We start from the raw sequence: 15604 nt of genomic DNA on the forward strand, positions 1-15604 counted from the left end.
TCAGAAACCCAAGAACCAACTACTGTTTCTGCTCAGCTTCAATTCAAGGAGCTTTTACGTATAATGCAAAGGTGATGACCACTTCACTACAGAAATCATGCAAAGACTCCTTGATGCAGTATGGTATCAATGCACTTTCAGAACAATCTTTTCACCAACTCATACCCAAAACTGATAATGAGTGCAAGTTATTGAGTAAAAGAATGAATATAATTTATGCCAAAACCTTTCATATTTGCAAGTTCACAAATAGCTGCCATTTAACGCAAATTTAGTGGGTATGTTGGATGGCCTAAAATGCTAATAATGAGCAGATGTACCTAAAATTCAAATGGTTCACAATTCCAATTTTTCAGAAATATCTGATTCAAACTTGCAGAAAAAATATTGGATAGCTGACAGGAAACCCTCTAGTCCGAGCGACACTTCAGTCCAAACTGGTGGTCCTGGAAAATGGTAGGTTCTGTTCTGGCTTTCTAAACTTATGCAGCAGGGCCATGTGAGATCTTCACTGCTTAAGGCCATAAAACCCGAAGAACTTTTTCTTTGCAGTCCCAATAGTTGTGCTCAGAACCTCACTCATCTCAATTGTACTTTGAAGTCATGAACAGTATTGCCTTCTTTTAACGTTTTGAATACAGTTAAAAAGCAGTTCAGCTGCAGTTCCATGATGCTGAGTTTAAGTTGATTTCCCTGTGCAGTTCTTTAGCCTCACCTGCCCATGCTTCCCTTTGTTCCAACTATTTCAAACAGCAAAAATGGATGAGAAATGTTTCTGCACAGTATATAAACTGGGACCTGTGACCTGGAAAGCAAATGCATTGACCACTACTCTAGAAAAATCAAGAATGTTCAACATCTATATCAATCAATATTTATACCCCCAAAAGGTCTGGTTGTTAACAGGATTTATGACAAAATGATGCTGCGATTAGACAAGGAGCTTGGCGTCTCAGTCTCAGGACCTAAAGGGCAAACTGCAAAAAGAGAACCACTTCATACACACAACAATTGCCCCACTAGTGTGCTATCAAGAGGGATGTTTCTGCCCAGTTTCAAACTGAGGACCTTTCGCGTGTTAGGCGAATGTGATGACCACTACACTACAGAAACCACTGTTAAAAGGTTCTTTGGGCTCACTCTCCAGCTTTTGCTCATTTTTGGCACTTGAAAATCATAGCTTTAAATCTGGCTAAGGAGTCTGACTTCTCAATCCTTAGGATGGAAATTCTCACAACCCCACCAAAGTTCTCTTGTTTCTTACCATTTGAGGAACAGACTGTTGCTAACTAGGCATATTATGAAGAGTTTTACTTTATCTCTGTAGTTCCCTCATTGGCATATAGAGCATAACCTATTGCGCAAATTCTGTATGCTTGACATTGTCTTGCAAGGATTTTTTCTTTGCCACAGAATTGATGAAATTAAATTTTGAAATTCAGCTAATTAGCATAACCTCTGTTGGGAAACAAAATGAGAACACACTCACCAAAGTTTATGCTTCCTGTAGTAATGTTTAAGAAACTGGCTTGAATTGTCTTCACCCCATTAGGACGCAAAATTCAAACCCAGCAACCAATGTTTACTTGTTTCATTGCCTTTGAGAGACAGAATGTTACTCTCTAGGAATAATATGAAGAACTTTACCTGATCACTGGAAGCTGTTTCACTGGCATGGAAAGCAATCCCTAGTGCACAGATTCTGCATCATAAACATTGCTTTGCATGGATTTTAATTGTCAGGAGACTAGAAGGAATTTACTTTTAAGAATTAGCTAAGTAGCATAACTTATCTCTGTTAGTAGATCAAATACAGATGCACTCGTGGTGTTTCTGTTTTGTTTACTTTTGTTTGAAATACATGGATTAGCACACCCATCATGCTACAATGAGTTTTACATCATGCCTGTGACAATTGAAATCAGCCTTAAGCACAACTCCTAAAGCACAGTCCTTGCATCACCGGAGCAAAAGTGTGCTGCATATATTGACTTTCTCAGTTTGCAAATAGAGCCCCAACAGAGAAACTACTCTTTATGTCCATACTAAGATGATAGTAATCTTCTGATCTTGAAATTTTAATTTTGCACAATGTGGAACCAAGTTGCAGAAGAAGACGTTGGGGATTTCACATGAGTTATAGTGCCAGAGTTTGGAGTACAGGAATTGGAGAACTCAATCGGAGTAAGTAGGGAGTTCAAAAAATCTTTTCACTCTGCTGCAAGAAGGCCATTCGATTCCCTGATGTCTACTTCAAATACAAGCGTCAGAAACCCAAGAACCAACTACTGTTTCTGCTCAGCTTCAATTCAAGGACCTTTTACGTATAATGCAAAGGTGATGACCACTTCACTACAGAAATCATGCAAAGACAGCTTGATGCAGTATGGTATCAATGCACTTTCAGAACAATCTTTTCACCAACTCATACCCAAAACTGATAATGAGTGCAAGTTATTGAGTAAAAGAATGAATATCATTTATGCCAAAACCTTTCATATTAGCAAGTTCACAAATAGCTGCCATTTTACGCAAATTTAGTGGGTATGTTGGATGGCCTAAAATGCTAATAATGAGCAGATGTACCTAAAATTCAATTGGTTCACAATTCCAATTTTTCAGAAATATCTGATTCAAACTTGCAGAAAAAATATTGGATAGCTGACAGGAAACCCTCTAGTCCGAGCGACACTTCAGTCCAAACTGGTGGTCCTGGAAAATGGTAGGTTCTGTTCTGGCTTTCTAAACTTATGCAGCAGGGCCATGTGAGATCTTCACTGCTTAAGGCCATAAAACCCGAAGATCTTTTTCTTTGAAGTCCCAATAGTTGTGCTCAGAACCTCACTCATCTCAATTGTACTTTGAAGTCATGAACAGTATTGCCTTCTTTTAACGTTTTGAATACAGTTAAAAAGCAGCTCAGCTGCAGTTCCATGATGCTGAGTTTAAGTTGATTTCCCTGTGCAGTTCTTTAGCCTCACCTGCCCATGCTTCCCTTTGTTCCAACTATTTCAAACAGCAAAAATGGATGAGAAATGCTTCTGCACAGTATATAAACTGGGACCTGTGACCTGGAAAGCAAATGCATTGACCACTACTCTAGAAAAATCAAGAGTGTTCAACATCTATATCAATCAATAATTATACCCCCAAAAGGTCTGGTTGTTAACAGGATTTATGACAAAATGATGCCGCGATTAGACAAGGAGCTTGGCGTCTCAGTCTCAGGACCTAAAGGGCAAACTGCAAAAAGAGAACCACTTCATACACACAACAATTGCCCCACTAGTGTGCTATCAAGAGGGATGTTTCTGCCCAGTTTCGAACTGAGGACCTTTCGCGTGTTAGGCGAATGTGATGACCACTACACTACAGAAACCACTGTTAAAAGGTTCTTTGGGCTCACTCTCCAGCTTTTGCTCATTTTTGGCACTTGAAAATCATAGCTTTAAATCTGGCTAAGGAGTCTGACTTCTCAATCATTAGGATGGAAATTCTCACAACCCCACCAAAGTTCTCTTGTTTCTTACCATTTGAGGAACAGACTGTTGCTAACTAGGCATATTATGAAGAGTTTTACTTTATCTCTGTAGTTCCCTCATTGGCATATAGAGCATAACCTATTGCGCAAATTCTGTATTCTTGACATTGCCTTGCAAGGATTTTTTCTTTGCCATATAATTGATGAAATTAACTTTTGAAATTCAGCTAATTAGCATAACCTCTGTTGGGAAACAAAATGAGAACACACTCACCAAAGTTTATGCTTCCTGTAGTAATGTTTAAGAAACTGGCTTGAATTGTCTTCACCCCATTAGGACGCAAAATTCAAACCCAGCAACCAATGTTTACTTGTTTCATTGCCTTTGAGAGACAGAATGTTACTCTCTAGGAATAATATGAAGAACTTTACCTGATCACTGGAAGCTGTTTCACTGGCATGGAAAGCAATCCCTAGTGCACAGATTCTGCATCATAAACATTGCTTTGCATGGATTTTAATTGTCAGGAGACTAGAAGGAATTTACTCTTAAGAATTAGCTAAGTAGCATAACTTATCTCTGTTAGTAGATCAAATACAGATGCACTCGTGGTGTTTCTGTTTTGTTTACTTTTGTTTGAAATACATGGATTAGCACACCCATCATGCTACAATGAGTTTTACATCATGCCTGTGACAATTGAAATCAGCCTTAAGCACAACTCTTAAAGCACAGTCCTTGCATCACCGGAGCAAAAGTGTGCTGCATATATTGACTTTCTCAGTTTGCAAATAGAGCCCCAACAGAGAAACTACTCTTTATGTCCATACTAAGATGATAGTAATCTTCTGATCTTGAAATTTTAATTTTGCACAATGTGGAACCAAGTTGCAGAAGAAGACGTTGGGGATTTCACATGAGTTATAGTGCCAGAGTTTGGAGTACAGGAATTGGAGAACTCAATCGGAGTAAGTAGGGAGTTCAAAAAATCTTTTCACTCTGCTGCAAGAAGGCCATTCGATTCCCTGATGTCTACTTCAAATACAAGAGTCAGAAACCCAAGAACCAACTACTGTTTCTGCTCAGCTTCAATTCAAGGACCTTTTACGTATAATGCAAAGGTGATGACCACTTCACTACAGAAATCATGCAAAGACAGCTTGATGCAGTATGGTATCAATGCACTTTCAGAACAATCTTTTCACCAACTCATACCCAAAACTGATAATGAGTGCAAGTTATTGAGTAAAAGAATGAATATCATTTATGCCAAAACCTTTCATATTAGCAAGTTCACAAATAGCTGCCATTTTACGCAAATTTAGTGGGTATGTTGGATGGCCTAAAATGCTAATAATGAGCAGATGTACCTAAAATTCAATTGGTTCACAATTCCAATTTTTCAGAAATATCTGATTCAAACTTGCAGAAAAAATATTGGATAGCTGACAGGAAACCCTCTAGTCCGAGCGACACTTCAGTCCAAACTGGTGGTCCTGGAAAATGGTAGGTTCTGTTCTGGCTTTCTAAACTTATGCAGCAGGGCCATGTGAGATCTTCACTGCTTAAGGCCATAAAACCCGAAGATCTTTTTCTTTGAAGTCCCAATAGTTGTGCTCAGAACCTCACTCATCTCAATTGTACTTTGAAGTCATGAACAGTATTGCCTTCTTTTAACGTTTTGAATACAGTTAAAAAGCAGCTCAGCTGCAGTTCCATGATGCTGAGTTTAAGTTGATTTCCCTGTGCAGTTCTTTAGCCTCACCTGCCCATGCTTCCCTTTGTTCCAACTATTTCAAACAGCAAAAATGGATGAGAAATGCTTCTGCACAGTATATAAACTGGGACCTGTGACCTGGAAAGCAAATGCATTGACCACTACTCTAGAAAAATCAAGAGTGTTCAACATCTATATCAATCAATAATTATACCCCCAAAAGGTCTGGTTGTTAACAGGATTTATGACAAAATGATGCCGCGATTAGACAAGGAGCTTGGCGTCTCAGTCTCAGGACCTAAAGGGCAAACTGCAAAAAGAGAACCACTTCATACACACAACAATTGCCCCACTAGTGTGCTATCAAGAGGGATGTTTCTGCCCAGTTTCGAACTGAGGACCTTTCGCGTGTTAGGCGAATGTGATGACCACTACACTACAGAAACCACTGTTAAAAGGTTCTTTGGGCTCACTCTCCAGCTTTTGCTCATTTTTGGCACTTGAAAATCATAGCTTTAAATCTGGCTAAGGAGTCTGACTTCTCAATCATTAGGATGGAAATTCTCACAACCCCACCAAAGTTCTCTTGTTTCTTACCATTTGAGGAACAGACTGTTGCTAACTAGGCATATTATGAAGAGTTTTACTTTATCTCTGTAGTTCCCTCATTGGCATATAGAGCATAACCTATTGCGCAAATTCTGTATTCTTGACATTGCCTTGCAAGGATTTTTTCTTTGCCATAGAATTGATGAAATTAACTTTTGAAATTCAGCTAATTAGCATAACCTCTGTTGGGAAACAAAATGAGAACACACTCACCAAAGTTTATGCTTCCTGTAGTAATGTTTAAGAAACTGGCTTGAATTGTCTTCACCCCATTAGGACGCAAAATTCAAACCCAGCAACCAATGTTTACTTGTTTCATTGCCTTTGAGAGACAGAATGTTACTCTCTAGGAATAATATGAAGAACTTTACCTGATCACTGGAAGCTGTTTCACTGGCATGGAAAGCAATCCCTAGTGCACAGATTCTGCATCATAAACATTGCTTTGCATGGATTTTAATTGTCAGGAGACTAGAAGGAATTTACTCTTAAGAATTAGCTAAGTAGCATAACTTATCTCTGTTAGTAGATCAAATACAGATGCACTCGTGGTGTTTCTGTTTTGTTTACTTTTGTTTGAAATACATGGATTAGCACACCCATCATGCTACAATGAGTTTTACATCATGCCTGTGACAATTGAAATCAGCCTTAAGCACAGCTCCTAAAGCACAGTCCTTGCATCACCGGAGCAAAAGTGTGCTGCATATATTGACTTTCTCAGTTTGCAAATAGAGCCCCAACAGAGAAACTACTCTTTATGTCCATACTAAGATGATAGTAATCTTCTGATCTTGAAATTTTAATTTTGCACAATGTGGAACCAAGTTGCAGAAGAAGACGTTGGGGATTTCACATGAGTTATAGTGCCAGATTTTGGAGTACAGGAATTGGAGAACTCAATCGGAGTAAGTAGGGAGTTCAAAAAATCTTTTCACTCTGCTGCAAGAAGGCCATTCGATTCCCTGATGTCTACTTCAAATACAAGAGTCAGAAACCCAAGAACCAACTACTGTTTCTGCTCAGCTTCAATTCAAGGACCTTTTACGTATAATGCAAAGGTGATGACCACTTCACTACAGAAATCATGCAAAGACAGCTTGATGCAGTATGGTATCAATGCACTTTCAGAACAATCTTTTCACCAACTCATACCCAAAACTGATAATGAGTGCAAGTTATTGAGTAAAAGAATGAATATAATTTATGCCAAAACCTTTCATATTAGCAAGTTCACAAATAGCTGCCATTTTACGCAAATTTAGTGGGTATGTTGGATGGCCTAAAATGCTAATAATGAGCAGATGTACCTAAAATTCAATTGGTTCACAATTCCAATTTTTCAGAAATATCTGATTCAAACTTGCAGAAAAAATATTGGATAGCTGACAGGAAACCCTCTAGTCCGAGCGACACTTCAGTCCAAACTGGTGGTCCTGGAAAATGGTAGGTTCTGTTCTGGCTTTCTAAACTTATGCAGCAGGGCCATGTGAGATCTTCACTGCTTAAGGCCATAAAACCCGAAGATCTTTTTCTTTGAAGTCCCAATAGTTGTGCTCAGAACCTCACTCATCTCAATTGTACTTTGAAGTCATGAACAGTATTGCCTTCTTTTAACGTTTTGAATACAGTTAAAAAGCAGCTCAGCTGCAGTTCCATGATGCTGAGTTTAAGTTGATTTCCCTGTGCAGTTCTTTAGCCTCACCTGCCCATGCTTCCCTTTGTTCCAACTATTTCAAACAGCAAAAATGGATGAGAAATGCTTCTGCACAGTATATAAACTGGGACCTGTGACCTGGAAAGCAAATGCATTGACCACTACTCTAGAAAAATCAAGAGTGTTCAACATCTATATCAATCAATAATTATACCCCCAAAAGGTCTGGTTGTTAACAGGATTTATGACAAAATGATGCCGCGATTAGACAAGGAGCTTGGCGTCTCAGTCTCAGGACCTAAAGGGCAAACTGCAAAAAGAGAACCACTTCATACACACAACAATTGCCCCACTAGTGTGCTATCAAGAGGGATGTTTCTGCCCAGTTTCGAACTGAGGACCTTTCGCGTGTTAGGCGAATGTGATGACCACTACACTATAGAAACCACTGTTAAAAGGTTCTTTGGGCTCACTCTCCAGCTTTTGCTCATTTTTGGCACTTGAAAATCATAGCTTTAAATCTGGCTAAGGAGTCTGACTTCTCAATCATTAGGATGGAAATTCTCACAACCCCACCAAAGTTCTCTTGTTTCTTACCATTTGAGGAACAGACTGTTGCTAACTAGGCATATTATGAAGAGTTTTACTTTATCTCTGTAGTTCCCTCATTGGCATATAGAGCATAACCTATTGCGCAAATTCTGTATGCTTGACATTGTCTTGCAAGGATTTTTTCTTTGCCATAGAATTGATGAAATTAACTTTTGAAATTCAGCTAATTAGCATAACCTCTGTTGGGAAACAAAATGAGAACACACTCACCAAAGTTTATGCTTCCTGTAGTAATGTTTAAGAAACTGGCTTGAATTGTCTTCACCCCATTAGGACGCAAAATTCAAACCCAGCAACCAATGTTTACTTGTTTCATTGCCTTTGAGAGACAGAATGTTACTCTCTAGGAATAATATGAAGAACTTTACCTGATCACTGGAAGCTGTTTCACTGGCATGGAAAGCAATCCCTAGTGCACAGATTCTGCATCATAAACATTGCTTTGCATGGATTTTAATTGTCAGGAGACTAGAAGGAATTTACTTTTAAGAATTAGCTAAGTAGCATAACTTATCTCTGTTAGTAGATCAAATACAGATGCACTCGTGTTGTTTCTGTTTTGTTTACTTTTGTTTGAAATACATGGATTAGCACACCCATCATGCTACAATGAGTTTTACATCATGCCTGTGACAATTGAAATCAGCCTTAAGCACAGCTCCTAAAGCACAGTCCTTGCATCACCGGAGCAAAAGTGTGCTGCATATATTGACTTTCTCAGTTTGCAAATAGAGCCCCAACAGAGAAACTACTCTTTATGTCCATACTAAGATGATAGTAATCTTCTGATCTTGAAATTTTAATTTTGCACAATGTGGAACCAAGTTGCAGAAGAAGACGTTGGGGATTTCACATGAGTTATAGTGCCAGATTTTGGAGTACAGGAATTGGAGAACTCAATCGGAGTAAGTAGGGAGTTCAAAAAATCTTTTCACTCTGCTGCAAGAAGGCCATTCGATTCCCTGATGTCTACTTCAAATACAAGAGTCAGAAACCCAAGAACCAACTACTGTTTCTGCTCAGCTTCAATTCAAGGACCTTTTACGTATAATGCAAAGGTGATGACCACTTCACTACAGAAATCATGCAAAGACAGCTTGATGCAGTATGGTATCAATGCACTTTCAGAACAATCTTTTCACCAACTCATACCCAAAACTGATAATGAGTGCAAGTTATTGAGTAAAAGAATGAATATCATTTATGCCAAAACCTTTCATATTAGCAAGTTCACAAATAGCTGCCATTTTACGCAAATTTAGTGGGTATGTTGGATGGCCTAAAATGCTAATAATGAGCAGATGTACCTAAAATTCAATTGGTTCACAATTCCAATTTTTCAGAAATATCTGATTCAAACTTGCAGAAAAAATATTGGATAGCTGACAGGAAACCCTCTAGTCCGAGCGACACTTCAGTCCAAACTGGTGGTCCTGGAAAATGGTAGGTTCTGTTCTGGCTTTCTAAACTTATGCAGCAGGGCCATGTGAGATCTTCACTGCTTAAGGCCATAAAACCCGAAGATCTTTTTGTTTGAAGTCCCAATAGTTGTGCTCAGAACCTCACTCATCTCAATTGTACTTTGAAGTCATGAACAGTATTGCCTTCTTTTAACGTTTTGAATACAGTTAAAAAGCAGCTCAGCTGCAGTTCCATGATGCTGAGTTTAAGTTGATTTCCCTGTGCAGTTCTTTAGCCTCACCTGCCCATGCTTCCCTTTGTTCCAACTATTTCTAACAGCAAAAATGGATGAGAAATGCTTCTGCACAGTATATAAACTGGGACCTGTGACCTGGAAAGCAAATGCATTGACCACTACTCAAGAAAAATCAAGAGTGTTCAACATCTATATCAATCAATAATTATACCCCCAAAAGGTCTGGTTGTTAACAGGATTTATGACAAAATGATGCCGCGATTAGACAAGGAGCTTGGCGTCTCAGTCTCAGGACCTAAAGGGCAAACTGCAAAAAGAGAACCACTTCATACACACAACAATTGCCCCACTAGTGTGCTATCAAGAGGGATGTTTCTGCCCAGTTTCGAACTGAGGACCTTTCGCGTGTTAGGCGAATGTGATGACCACTACACTACAGAAACCACTGTTAAAAGGTTCTTTGGGCTCACTCTCCAGCTTTTGCTCATTTTTGGCACTTGAAAATCATAGCTTTAAATCTGGCTAAGGAGTCTGACTTCTCAATCATTAGGATGGAAATTCTCACAACCCCACCAAAGTTCTCTTGTTTCTTACCATTTGAGGAACAGACTGTTGCTAACTAGGCATATTATGAAGAGTTTTACTTTATCTCTGTAGTTCCCTCATTGGCATATAGAGCATAACCTATTGCGCAAATTCTGTATGCTTGACATTGCCTTGCAAGGATTTTTTCTTTGCCATAGAATTGATGAAATTAACTTTTGAAATTCAGCTAATTAGCATAACCTCTGTTGGGAAACAAAATGAGAACACACTCACCAAAGTTTATGCTTCCTGTAGTAATGTTTAAGAAACTGGCTTGAATTGTCTTCACCCCATTAGGACGCAAAATTCAAACCCAGCAACCAATGTTTACTTGTTTCATTGCCTTTGAGAGACAGAATGTTACTCTCTAGGAATAATATGAAGAACTTTACCTGATCACTGGAAGCTGTTTCACTGGCATGGAAAGCAATCCCTAGTGCACAGATTCTGCATCATAAACATTGCTTTGCATGGATTTTAATTGTCAGGAGACTAGAAGGAATTTACTTTTAAGAATTAGCTAAGTAGCATAACTTATCTCTGTTAGTAGATCAAATACAGATGCACTCGTGGTGTTTCTGTTTTGTTTACTTTTGTTTGAAATACATGGATTAGCACACCCATCATGCTACAATGAGTTTTACATCATGCCTGTGACAATTGAAATCAGCCTTAAGCACAGCTCCTAAAGCACAGTCCTTGCATCACCGGAGCAAAAGTGTGCTGCATATATTGACTTTCTCAGTTTGCAAATAGAGCCCCAACAGAGAAACTACTCTTTATGTCCATACTAAGATGATAGTAATCTTCTGATCTTGAAATTTTAATTTTGCACAATGTGGAACCAAGTTGCAGAAGAAGACGTTGGGGATTTCACATGAGTTATAGTGCCAGAGTTTGGAGTACAGGAATTGGAGAACTCAATCGGAGTAAGTAGGGAGTTCAAAAAATCTTTTCACTCTGCTGCAAGAAGGCCATTCGATTCCCTGATGCCTACTTCAAATACAAGAGTCAGAAACCCAAGAACCAACTACTGTTTCTGCTCAGCTTCAATTCAAGGACCTTTTACGTATAATGCAAATGTGATGACCACTTCACTACAGAAATCATGCAAAGACAGCTTGATGCAGTATGGTATCAATGCACTTTCAGAACAATCTTTTCACCAACTCATACCCAAAACTGATAATGAGTGCAAGTTATTGAGTAAAAGAATGAATATCATTTATGCCAAAACCTTTCATATTAGCAAGTTCACAAATAGCTGCCATTTTACGCAAATTTAGTGGGTATGTTGGATGGCCTAAAATGCTAATAATGAGCAGATGTACCTAAAATTCAATTGGTTCACAATTCCAATTTTTCAGAAATATCTGATTCAAACTTGCAGAAAAAATATTGGATAGCTGACAGGAAACCCTCTAGTCCGAGCGACACTTCAGTCCAAACTGGTGGTCCTGGAAAATGGTAGGTTCTGTTCTGGCTTTCTAAACTTATGCAGCAGGGCCATGTGAGATCTTCACTGCTTAAGGCCATAAAACCCGAAGATCTTTTTCTTTGAAGTCCCAATAGTTGTGCTCAGAACCTCACTCATCTCAATTGTACTTTGAAGTCATGAACAGTATTGCCTTCTTTTAACGTTTTGAATACAGTTAAAAAGCAGCTCAGCTGCAGTTCCATGATGCTGAGTTTAAGTTGATTTCCCTGTGCAGTTCTTTAGCCTCACCTGCCCATGCTTCCCTTTGTTCCAACTATTTCAAACAGCAAAAATGGATGAGAAATGCTTCTGCACAGTATATAAACTGGGACCTGTGACCTGGAAAGCAAATGCATTGACCACTACTCTAGAAAAATCAAGAGTGTTCAACATCTATATCAATCAATAATTATACCCCCAAAAGGTCTGGTTGTTAACAGGATTTATGACAAAATGATGCCGCGATTAGACAAGGAGCTTGGCGTCTCAGTCTCAGGACCTAAAGGGCAAACTGCAAAAAGAGAACCACTTCATACACACAACAATTGCCCCACTAGTGTGCTATCAAGAGGGATGTTTCTGCCCAGTTTCGAACTGAGGACCTTTCGCGTGTTAGGCGAATGTGATGACCACTACACTACAGAAACCACTGTTAAAAGGTTCTTTGGGCTCACTCTCCAGCTTTTGCTCATTTTTGGCACTTGAAAATCATAGCTTTAAATCTGGCTAAGGAGTCTGACTTCTCAATCATTAGGATGGAAATTCTCACAACCCCACCAAAGTTCTCTTGTTTCTTACCATTTGAGGAACAGACTGTTGCTAACTAGGCATATTATGAAGAGTTTTACTTTATCTCTGTAGTTCCCTCATTGGCATATAGAGCATAACCTATTGCGCAAATTCTGTATGCTTGACATTGCCTTGCAAGGATTTTTTCTTTGCCATAGAATTGATGAAATTAACTTTTGAAATTCAGCTAATTAGCATAACCTCTGTTGGGAAACAAAATGAGAACACACTCACCAAAGTTTATGCTTCCTGTAGTAATGTTTAAGAAACTGGCTTGAATTGTCTTCACCCCATTAGGACGCAAAATTCAAACCCAGCAACCAATGTTTACTTGTTTCATTGCCTTTGAGAGACAGAATGTTACTCTCTAGGAATAATATGAAGAACTTTACCTGATCACTGGAAGCTGTTTCACTGGCATGGAAAGCAATCCCTAGTGCACAGATTCTGCATCATAAACATTGCTTTGCATGGATTTTAATTGTCAGGAGACTAGAAGGAATTTACTTTTAAGAATTAGCTAAGTAGCATAACTTATCTCTGTTAGTAGATCAAATACAGATGCACTCGTGGTGTTTCTGTTTTGTTTACTTTTGTTTGAAATACATGGATTAGCACACCCATCATGCTACAATGAGTTTTACATCATGCCTGTGACAATTGAAATCAGCCTTAAGCACAGCTCCTAAAGCACAGTCCTTGCATCACCGGAGCAAAAGTGTGCTGCATATATTGACTTTCTCAGTTTGCAAATAGAGCCCCAACAGAGAAACTACTCTTTATGTCCATACTAAGATGATAGTAATCTTCTGATCTTGAAATTTTAATTTTGCACAATGTGGAACCAAGTTGCAGAAGAAGACGTTGGGGATTTCACATGAGTTATAGTGCCAGAGTTTGGAGTACAGGAATTGGAGAACTCAATCGGAGTAAGTAGGGAGTTCAAAAAATCTTTTCACTCTGCTGCAAGAAGGCCATTCGATTCCCTGATGCCTACTTCAAATACAAGAGTCAGAAACCCAAGAACCAACTACTGTTTCTGCTCAGCTTCAATTCAAGGACCTTTTACGTATAATGCAAATGTGATGACCACTTCACTACAGAAATCATGCAAAGACAGCTTGATGCAGTATGGTATCAATGCACATTCAGAACAATCTTTTCACCAACTCATACCCAAAACTGATAATGAGTGCAAGTTATTGAGTAAAAGAATGAATATCATTTATGCCAAAACCTTTCATATTAGCAAGTTCACAAATAGCTGCCATTTTACGCAAATTTAGTGGGTATGTTGGATGGCCTAAAATGCTAATAATGAGCAGATGTACCTAAAATTCAATTGGTTCACAATTCCAATTTTTCAGAAATATCTGATTCAAACTTGCAGAAAAAATATTGGATAGCTGACAGGAAACCCTCTAGTCCGAGCGACACTTCAGTCCAAACTGGTGGTCCTGGAAAATGGTAGGTTCTGTTCTGGCTTTCTAAACTTATGCAGCAGGGCCATGTGAGATCTTCACTGCTTAAGGCCATAAAACCCGAAGATCTTTTTCTTTGAAGTCCCAATAGTTGTGCTCAGAACCTCACTCATCTCAATTGTACTTTGAAGTCATGAACAGTATTGCCTTCTTTTAACGTTTTGAATACAGTTAAAAAGCAGCTCAGCTGCAGTTCCATGATGCTGAGTTTAAGTTGATTTCCCTGTGCAGTTCTTTAGCCTCACCTGCCCATGCTTCCCTTTGTTCCAACTATTTCAAACAGCAAAAATGGATGAGAAATGCTTCTGCACAGTATATAAACTGGGACCTGTGACCTGGAAAGCAAATGCATTGACCACTACCCTAGAAAAATCAAGAGTGTTCAACATCTATATCAATCAATAATTATACCCCCAAAAGGTCTGGTTGTTAACAGGATTTATGACAAAATGATGCCGCGATTAGACAAGGAGCTTGGCGTCTCAGTCTCAGGACCTAAAGGGCAAACTGCAAAAAGAGAACCACTTCATACACACAACAATTGCCCCACTAGTGTGCTATCAAGAGGGATGTTTCTGCCCAATTTCGAACTGAGGACCTTTCGCGTGTTAGGCGAATGTGATGACCACTACACTACAGAAACCACTGTTAAAAGGTTCTTTGGGCTCACTCTCCAGCTTTTGCTCATTTTTGGCACTTGAAAATCATAGCTTTAAATCTGGCTAAGGAGTCTGACTTCTCAATCATTAGGATGGAAATTCTCACAACCCCACCAAAGTTCTCTTGTTTCTTACCATTTGAGGAACAGACTGTTGCTAACTAGGCATATTATGAAGAGTTTTACTTTATCTCTGTAGTTCCCTCATTGGCATATAGAGCATAACCTATTGCGCAAATTCTGTATGCTTGACATTGCCTTGCAAGGATTTTTTCTTTGCCATAGAATTGATGAAATTAACTTTTGAAATTCAGCTAATTAGCATAACCTCTGTTGGGAAACAAAATGAGAACACACTCACCAAAGTTTATGCTTCCTGTAGTAATGTTTAAGAAACTGGCTTGAATTGTCTTCACCCCATTAGGACGCAAAATTCAAACCCAGCAACCAATGTTTACTTGTTTCATTGCCTTTGAGAGACAGAATGTTACTCTCTAGGAATAATATGAAGAACTTTACCTGATCACTGGAAGCTGTTTCACTGGCATGGAAAGCAATCCCTAGTGCACAGATTCTGCATCATAAACATTGCTTTGCATGGATTTTAATTGTCAGGAGACTAGAAGGAATTTACTTTTAAGAATTAGCTAAGTAGCATAACTTATCTCTGTTAGTAGATCAAATACAGATGCACTCGTGGTGTTTCTGTTTTGTTTACTTTTGTTTGAAATACATGGATTAGCACACCCATCATGCTACAATGAGTTTTACATCATGCCTGTGACAATTGAAATCAGCCTTAAGCACAGCTCCTAAAGCACAGTCCTTGCATCACCGGAGCAAAAGTGTGCTGCATATATTGACTTTCTCAGTTTGCAAA

General features: G+C 38.8%; 1 protein-coding gene and 7 non-coding genes across 8 annotated transcripts in view; all 8 read right to left on the reverse strand.

Annotated features, from left to right (window-relative positions):
• Positions 1–15604, reverse strand: part of LOC145659971 (alpha-1-antitrypsin homolog) — a 268558-nt gene that overhangs the window by 45512 nt on the left and 207442 nt on the right. The gene's annotated exons all lie outside the window — the stretch shown is intronic.
• Positions 1041–1113, reverse strand: trnav-aac (transfer RNA valine (anticodon AAC)). Its single transcript has one exon. It is a non-coding gene; the product is annotated as a tRNA-Val (tRNA).
• Positions 3307–3379, reverse strand: trnav-aac (transfer RNA valine (anticodon AAC)). Its single transcript has one exon. It is a non-coding gene; the product is annotated as a tRNA-Val (tRNA).
• trnav-aac (transfer RNA valine (anticodon AAC)) lies at positions 5573–5645 on the reverse strand. Its single transcript has one exon. It is a non-coding gene; the product is annotated as a tRNA-Val (tRNA).
• Positions 7839–7911, reverse strand: trnav-aac (transfer RNA valine (anticodon AAC)). The gene has a single exon. It is a non-coding gene; the product is annotated as a tRNA-Val (tRNA).
• On the reverse strand, positions 10105–10177 carry trnav-aac (transfer RNA valine (anticodon AAC)). Its single transcript has one exon. It is a non-coding gene; the product is annotated as a tRNA-Val (tRNA).
• On the reverse strand, positions 12371–12443 carry trnav-aac (transfer RNA valine (anticodon AAC)). Its single transcript has one exon. It is a non-coding gene; the product is annotated as a tRNA-Val (tRNA).
• On the reverse strand, positions 14637–14709 carry trnav-aac (transfer RNA valine (anticodon AAC)). Its single transcript has one exon. It is a non-coding gene; the product is annotated as a tRNA-Val (tRNA).

This window comes from Electrophorus electricus, chromosome 2, assembly GCF_041902795.1.
Source record: "Electrophorus electricus isolate QZ-2024a chromosome 2, ASM4190279v1, whole genome shotgun sequence".
In the NCBI taxonomy this organism is placed as follows: domain Eukaryota; kingdom Metazoa; phylum Chordata; class Actinopteri; order Gymnotiformes; family Gymnotidae; genus Electrophorus; species Electrophorus electricus.